General features: G+C 34.6%; 1 pseudogene; it reads right to left on the minus strand.

The window, feature by feature from the left end:
- Positions 1 to 5,148: 5,148 nt before the first annotated feature.
- Positions 5,149 to 5,353, minus strand: LOC119048452 (uncharacterized; annotated as a pseudogene).
- Positions 5,354 to 8,450: the final 3,097 nt, after the last annotated feature.

Below are 8,450 nucleotides of genomic sequence, written 5' to 3' on the forward strand. Positions count from 1 at the left end.
TAAATATAATGCATTTATCATTTTATTACTAAGATTATGAGTTAAATATCACATCATATTTTTAAAAGTTGACTATGTTGCCTGATTTATTTTTGAGCATGTATTTTCTCTCCTTCAAAGCTTAAAACCAACTTTTAATAAAAAATATATAGTCAATAACTTCATGCCTCACTGGGCCTCATTAAGAGCATAGGAACCATTATGATCCACCACCAATGTATCTTCTTGCTACATCCCTTTTAAGTGGAAGGTTGAATTGTGTCTCTCTCAGAAAAGGATAAAATGAAGTCCCAATGTCCAGTGCTTTAGAATGTAATCTTGTTTGGGAGTAGGGTTGCTATAGATGCTGTTGCTTAAGACTTGATCATACTGGGGTAGGGTGGGTCCTTAATCCAATCTGATTGATATATCTAAAGAAGATAGCCCTGCAGTCAGAGGTGCTCAGGGGAACTCCTTGAACAGATGAAGGCAGAGGCTGACATAATACATGTACAAACCAAGGAGTACCAGTGACTGATAGATACCACCAGAAGCTAAGAAAAGCAAGGAAGCATTCTCCTTACAGGTGTCAGAGGGCTAATAGCTGGATTCTGGACATCTACCCTCTGAAACTGTGAAACAATAAATGTCTATCGTTTTTAGCAACCCATTTTATGGTATTAGCTATAGCAGACCTAGCAGAACACATTTCAGAAATACAACTCTCTCTTGACCTGGAAGTTGAGATCAGTCAGTCAGAGACTACATTTCTCATTTTTCAGGGTCCCAAGTTATATCCACTTTGCATTTCTTAAATTTTTTTTCTATCTACCACTCTATGCTTCTCCTTTCCATTCCCTGGAACACAGAGAAAGTGGCTTCAAGATACCCAGTTGAAAAGCAACCTCTGAAAATGAGGTAAAGAAACTAGTATGGTGATTAAAGAGGGTGTGGAGGTGGACATTCCCAACCTTTTTTTAAAAACCTTTTTAAAATACTGCTGAAAGACAGCACTAGATAATCCTTCAGTCCATTGAGTATTCTTAGCCTAAGTGTAGGTGAAAATGTATGTTTTCTCTAAGGCAGTGAATTAAATCTACAGAATTTATACACATACACATACACACACTAATTGACACTGGAAAACATCTATGGCTTAATTGTAACAAACTATAGCTTCACCAATTTATTCTGCTAGCCTATCCATTTCTAAAAGGGTCCATTAAATTTGTAATTTTAAAAATAGACTTTACTTATTTTTTAATTAATTAAATGGAAAAGAAGAACTGGACATACTTTTTATTTCCTTGTTTTCTCTTAAGGACTAGGCAGGACATACCTACTGTTACTCTATTTTACTGAGGAACACAAATTTATTAGCATACCATTCTCACATTTTGGTGCCATTGGCTAGTAAAATTTTAATTCATTATTCATATTTATTATTTACATTATAGAAACAAAGAGGAGATTAGTCTTTATTATTTAAGAAAAATGATCAAATTTTCTAGAGGAAATTTTCTCTTTTGGATGGCTTAAATCAGCTTCATTTAGTTTTATATTCTAATATAAAAACTCTGATGATCAAAAGTAGATCTGTAGAAAATATCTAAAATAATATTGAAAAGAGTACAGATCTTAGCACTCTTGAATTCAAATTTCTCTTAATAGTTGTATAAACTTAGACAAAGTATTCAATTTTCTATACCCTCAGTTTCTCCTGAGGCTGACATCCCACACAGCAATATTTTTGCCAATGTATCTCCTAGGGCAAGGGAAATAAAGGAAAAAATAAACATATGGGACTCCATCAAACTAAAAAGCTTCTGCATGGCCTAAGCAACCATCATTAAAATGAAAAGGGAACTGATCATATGGGAGAACATGTTTGCTGATGATCCATCAGAAAAGGATTTGATCTCCAAAATATATAGAGAACTCATATGATTGGATATCAGGAAGGCAAATGAGCCAATTGAAAAATGAGAAAAAAGATCTGTAAGTTCTCCAAGGAGGACATACAGATGACCCATAGATATATAGTCTCTGTTTTGAAGTTCAGGATTTCTACATGGTCTGACCATGACCTCTTCTGATTCAGAGATAAAAATACTAACACCAACAACAAACTTATCTGACTATACATCTCCCTTCCTACATCTGATAAATTCAACATCATGCAAGATATCCCTGAATATTAATGAAGCAATTCACAAATAAGAAGATTCAAATGCAACTCCAAACAATTATCTAAACACTACCAACATCACCTCCTGCCCTTATGTAAAGGTAGGAAGCTTTATCATTTGAAGGTATAGGACCCTCCAGACTGAACAGCGGTACCTCAATGGGCATTTGGTATTTATTCAAAAACACATGTAGCAAACATTGAGTGTCTTTCTGCAGATAGATTTTATGACTTTCTCCAGAAATAAAAATACGGATCAATATCGAAATTCAGTTAGAACTTCATTTTGCCTCATCTGGCTAAAAAGATATAACTTACCTATGGAGACATGAACTACACACAAGAGAAGAGATTTCCTTAGTTTGAAGCTTAAGTTTTCTGATAATATACCTGTGAATCGTCTTCCACAGAGTGCATTGTGAAACCTTAGCTTACAAAAAGTGGCAATAATATATTGTCTGTTACAGGGTGTAGGGGAAATTACTGTATGCCAGTACTAGACATCTTAAGCAGTATTTAGAATTTATCATAATAATGTTACTAATGGGGGGAATCCCACTTTGCTTCACCAGCAAAAGTTGGACTGGACAAAAAGTTTTAAATTAAAGCCTTTATAGACATTGTCCATTATTTCTTTGCTGTGATTTGGTCTTCCCTGGTGTTACTGTAAATTGAGAAAACCATTATGCAATTATGATTTTTCCTAATGCAACTTTAGTATCCAGAAGCAATGTCTCCTCAGTCTGCAATTCTATTTTCTTAACTACTCGTATAACTAGATCTTTTTTGTTTTTCATGGATTAGCCCAATAATTATCTCCTTAAAAAGGCTTTCCTTTGTCAATCATATTTCTAATTTTTGTTTCTTTATCAGAATTTAATTTTTATGAGAGTAGGAACTTTTTCATCTTCATATGATACTTTCAGTGACTGTCTAGACTAATACTTTTGGCACAAAATATGTGGTCAACATTGACTTGGTAAATGGATGAAGGATCTTAACTACATTTTTTAAGCATGAATTTAAAATCTAAACTTCACAAACAATTTATAAAATAATGGAATAACATTGATCAGTTTGCCCTTTTCAATAAATATTGGGTAGGTAAACAACATTACAGGTGGAATTTACTCTGAAGATTGAGAAAAGACTCTTGACAATTACATATGAAGGTGCTGGTTTGCCAGGATTCCAAAAATAACCTAAAATATTGCTCAGGGTTTTATACCAAGTCCTCAAATAACTCTATTATGTAAAGATCTTATCTTGTTTTAATTTTAAGCCTTAAAATACACATTACCACCACTAGATAAAAGACTCAAATCTAAATTTGTACAGCATGAAAACCAAGATCTGACTTTAACACATTAGTGTGGGTATGCGTGTATGTGTATATATATATATATATATATATATATATATATATATATATATATATATATATCATGCACTGTTGTATATAGCAATATGCTTATACCTTCATTAGTGAAATAGAAATAATGATTATGGTTTGGCAATGAGATTTTCTTACACCCAGCTGATTTTTATGACCTATTTGGAAAATGCCCATAGGATTTTGTTCTTAGTCCAAAAATTAAAACCCTTACTAAGAAGGGAGTCATTTCCTGCCCCATTTTTGCAAGATATCTTTATTTTCCTTGGAGTCCATAAATAAAGGAATATTTAACTACACAAAACACTGCTTACTGCTCCTCTCTTCCCTTTGGCTTGGTAGAGTTTAATAAAAACCAAAACAAAACACAACAAACACCTTTTGGCTACTCCTTTAGTTTCAGACACATTACCTTTGACATGATGATTATAATAGGATTTGATTATATTCTAATGTTTGGGTTTTTTAAAAATTCATTTGTATTACTTTTGATCAGAAGGAATGAAGCATGTGACTCCAACTTATACAATTTCCTCCAACAGATTCACCAAAATGTAGACAGGCTCCAAATCCACATATGATGAAGCAAAATGGACTCACCTAAATAATCTTTTTACTGAAAGAAAGACCTATCGCTAGATTTTCAAAAAATTTGTTCACCTTGATAATCTCTCAGATCTTCCCTAGACACCTGATTATCTCTTCGTAACAGGAGAACAAAAGCAAAATATTGTTGGAGGTACTATTACTTTCTTCACCAATCACTGAACTGGTGAATATTCTTAATCTTATCCAATTTGAGCAAAGCAGGGGAACTTCATACCCGGAAGTGAGTTAGGAATGTTTATGTAATGGGCTATTAAAGACACCAGTTTACAGAATTCATTGAATAAATCCTGGGCATCCCCATGTTCCCCAGTGCTAACGTTACTAATTACAGTCCCAGAGGATTCGAAGTCCATCTCCACCGTTCCGCTTCTCCATTTCTAATTACCACCGAATGTCCCTGCTATCATACAGGAACCTCCTGGGCTTGGATCCTGCCCCTTACGAAATCCCAGGAAGAATCTTCTCATCTCTAATGGAACCTCTTCTTCTAACCCTATTCACTGGCTGTCACCCTGCCCTGAAATGACTTCTATTTTCATGGTGTTTGGTGACATTTGTTAATATGCTTTACCCATCACTCCCCAGAGCAGAGGCCACTGGCTGTTGTCACTGACACAGATCAGGAGCTCCTCCACTATGATCCTCGGGGTTAGGGAAAGTACAAGTTGTCTTTGAGAAACTAATGTTTAGTTATAGGTAATTCTGATTTTAGTTCTGTCTGCTCTCAGCTTCCTGCCCTTCTGTATATGCCCGAGTTGAGTGCCTGATAGTTTGGTAGATGATCCTGCTATAGTTTGGACAGATTTTTAAGACATAACAGATAGATGTTTGTGAGTTCCAGGAGAAGAAAATATGCTTTATTTGATAGTCAGTGAAAAGCCATCGTAAAACTTTGAAGAGGGCAGTAGAATGATAAAAGATGCTATTGAGGTAACTTGTGAATAATGTGATTTTGGAGAAAACAGAAGCAGGAACTTTTCGTTATGTTCCAGTTGGGCAGAGAAGTGCTTTAACCACTCTAAAAACAGCAACTAGTAAGGGAATGGCACTGTTTTATATCCTTTTATGGAACATTTCAAAGAAAGAAATGTACACCAATATCTCAGCAAGGAAATTTTTATTTTATTTTAAACTGATAAGAATAGATACTACATTTGACCTTAGCCAAAAGGCCAAGAAGTAATGGTCAGGACACAACATATTAACGCTCTTAATAAAATTTTAAGTGTATGACACAGTATTGTCAGCTGTAAGCACAAGGTTGCAAAGCAGATCTTTAGAACACATTCCTCTAACATAATTGAAACTTTATGCTCATTGATTTTAAATTTCCATTTTTTTCTCCCTACCAGCTCTTGGAAACTATCATTTCTATGATTCTATGATTTTGACTATTGTAGGTACCGCATGCAGTATTTGTTATTCCTTGACTGGCTTATTTTGCTTAGCATAATGTTTTCAGAGTTCATCCATGTTGTTAGCTTAATGCAAGGCTTCCTTTTTTAAGGCTCAGTAATATTCCCTTATATGCATAGACCACATTGTCCTGATCTATTTATCTGTCAATGGACATTTTTTTTGAGATTTTATTTATTTATCTTTAGAGGTCAAGGGAAGGAGAGAGGGAGAGAGACATCAATGTATGGTTGCCTTTCGTGCATCCCCTGCTGGGAACTGGTCTGCAGGGAGCCAGCCTGCAACCAGGCATGTGCCCTGACTGGGAATTAAACTACGATTGTCTGGTTTGCAGGCCCGCACTCAATCCACTAAGCTATACCAGCCAGGGCTTCAATGGACATTTATTTCCACACCCTGGTTATTTTTAATAGTGCTTCAATAAACATTGAGATGCCAACATATATTTGATATCCTGATTTCAGTTATTTTGGATAAATATCTATAATTGAGACTGTGGATTACATAGTACTTTAATTTTTAATTTTGAGTGGAACTTCTATACTGTTTTTCAAAGTGGTTGTACCATTTTACATTCCTTTTAACAGTGTACAAGAGTTTGTTCCCTTTTCTCCAATTTTTTTGCCAACATTTTTTTAAATAATAAACATCCTAAAAAGTATGAGGCAATATCTCATTGTGGTTTGGATTTGCAGTTCTCTGATAATTAGTGATATAGAGCATTTTTTCATACTCTTTGATCATTTGTGTTTTTTTTTTAAGTATTCAAGTATTTGGTTCACAACAAAACTAAAAAGAAAGTAGAGGTTTCTCACATACCCTTCAACCCACACGGGTAGGGCCCCCCCCTTTCTTTTATCAACATAATTTACCAAGAAGGTACTATTTTTAAACTAATGATGGATCCTCAATGTCACATCATGATCACCTAAAATCTGTAGTTTACTTCAGTATTCATTCTCTAGGTGTTGTACATTCTATGAATTTAGACAAATGTTGATGACATGTATCCATCATTATAATATAATAGAGAGTATTTTCACTGCCCAGAAATCCTCTGCCCTACTTAAACCCAGCAACCACTATCTTTTTATTGTCTTCATAGTTTCATAGTTTTGCCTTTTCCAGAACATCTCCAGTTGGAACCATACATTACGTAGGCTTTTCATATTGGCTTGTTTCACTTAGTAATATGCATTTAAGAACATTTGATATATATTTTTTAATCTCCGGCTATTTTAAGTTGGGATATTAGGGTTTTTTCCCTATCGATGTGGAGATCTTACATAATTTGAAAATTAACTCCTTATGTAATATATTGTTTTTAAATATTTTCTCCCATTCCATAGGTTGCTGTTTCACTTTGTTGACTATTTCCTTTAAAGCGTGGAAGCTTCCTAATTTCATATTCTCTGGACTGTCTATTTTTACTTTTGCTGCGTGTACATTGGAAGCCATAGCCATGAACATTGCCAAGACCAATGTCATGCAGCATTCCCTCTGTGTTTCTAAAGAATTCTTTCTAAGAATTTTACAGTTTTAGGTTTTGTGTTCAAGTCTCTAGGCTATTTTGCATTACTTTTTGTGTATGCTGCAGTATGCATCCAAAGTCATTCTTTTGCATCTCGATATGTAGTTTTCCCAATGTCACTTGCTGAAGTGGTTATTCCCAATTTTGAATCCTTGGAATCCTTGTTAAAGGTCAGTTAACCATAAATGCATGGGCTTATTTGGGGGCACTCTATTATGTTTTACTGGTCTATGTGTCTGTCTTTATGCCAGTTCCATACTGTTTTAAGTACTATTTCTTCATAATATATTTTTTAAAATCCACAATACGGTGTTTTAAACTTTGAGTATCTAAAGATTGCTTTGAATACTGAGGGTCCTTTATGTTTCTATATGAGTTTTAAATATTTTTATTTCTGTTAAAAAAGTCATTGAGATTTTCACAGAGATTGAACTGAATCTACAGATAGCTGAGAGTAGTAGGGGCATTTTAACAATAATGTTTTCCAGTCACTGAACAAAGGATGTCTTTCCTTTTTGTGTGTGTCTTATTTAATTCTTTTTCAAAATTTTTTTGGTCTTTTTTTAGTGTATTGGTCTTTCTTCTTAGTTGTTTATTCTTAAATATTTGATTTTACTTTTTTTTTCAAAATGGAATTTTCTTAATTTTACTTTCAGGAAGTTAATTGTTAGTGTATAGAAACACAGCAATTTTTATGCATTAATTTTGTGTTCTGCCACTTAATTGGTTTTTAAATTAGTTTTAAGAGGGTTTTGTATGTGAGTGTCCCTGAAGTGTGGTAGAGGGTAAAAGGTCCCCAAGATGTCCATAGGTTTTGGTTGGGGGATGGTGGAAAATATGGCTTAAAATAGTTTTTGTAACAATGGCAAGGTGATAGCTGTGTCTTTCATGAAGGAAAGCTGTGCTGCCACCTGAGTAAGAGATGTATGTTTTTCAGAATGGATAGTGCCATCTATAAGGTCACACAGGAAGCCCTGGGTCAACATTTATTTTTTTATTTAATTATTTTTCAATTACAGTATTCTGTCTTTTATTCCCATCCCAGCCCACCCCCCATGCCCCCCACCTCCCTCCCATTTCCACCTCTCTTAGTTGTTGTCCATGTGTCCTTTATACTAGTTCCTGTAAATCCTTCCCCTTTTTCCCCTGAAATTCCCTCCCCTCTTCCCTCTCCCCTCTGGTCACTGTCCCCTGTTCTCTATTTTAGTGTAGTTTTTGTTTTGCTTGCTTATTTGTTTTATTGTTTAGCTTCCTGTTAAAGGTGAGATCATATGGTATTTGTCTTTCACCACCTGGCGTATTTAACTTAGCATTGCTTTCCAGTTCCATCCAAG

The sequence above is a fragment of the Artibeus jamaicensis genome, unplaced genomic scaffold, assembly GCF_021234435.1.
Source record: "Artibeus jamaicensis isolate MK-2021 breed Jamaican fruit bat unplaced genomic scaffold, CSHL_Jam_final scaffold_369, whole genome shotgun sequence".
NCBI lineage: Eukaryota > Metazoa > Chordata > Mammalia > Chiroptera > Phyllostomidae > Artibeus > Artibeus jamaicensis.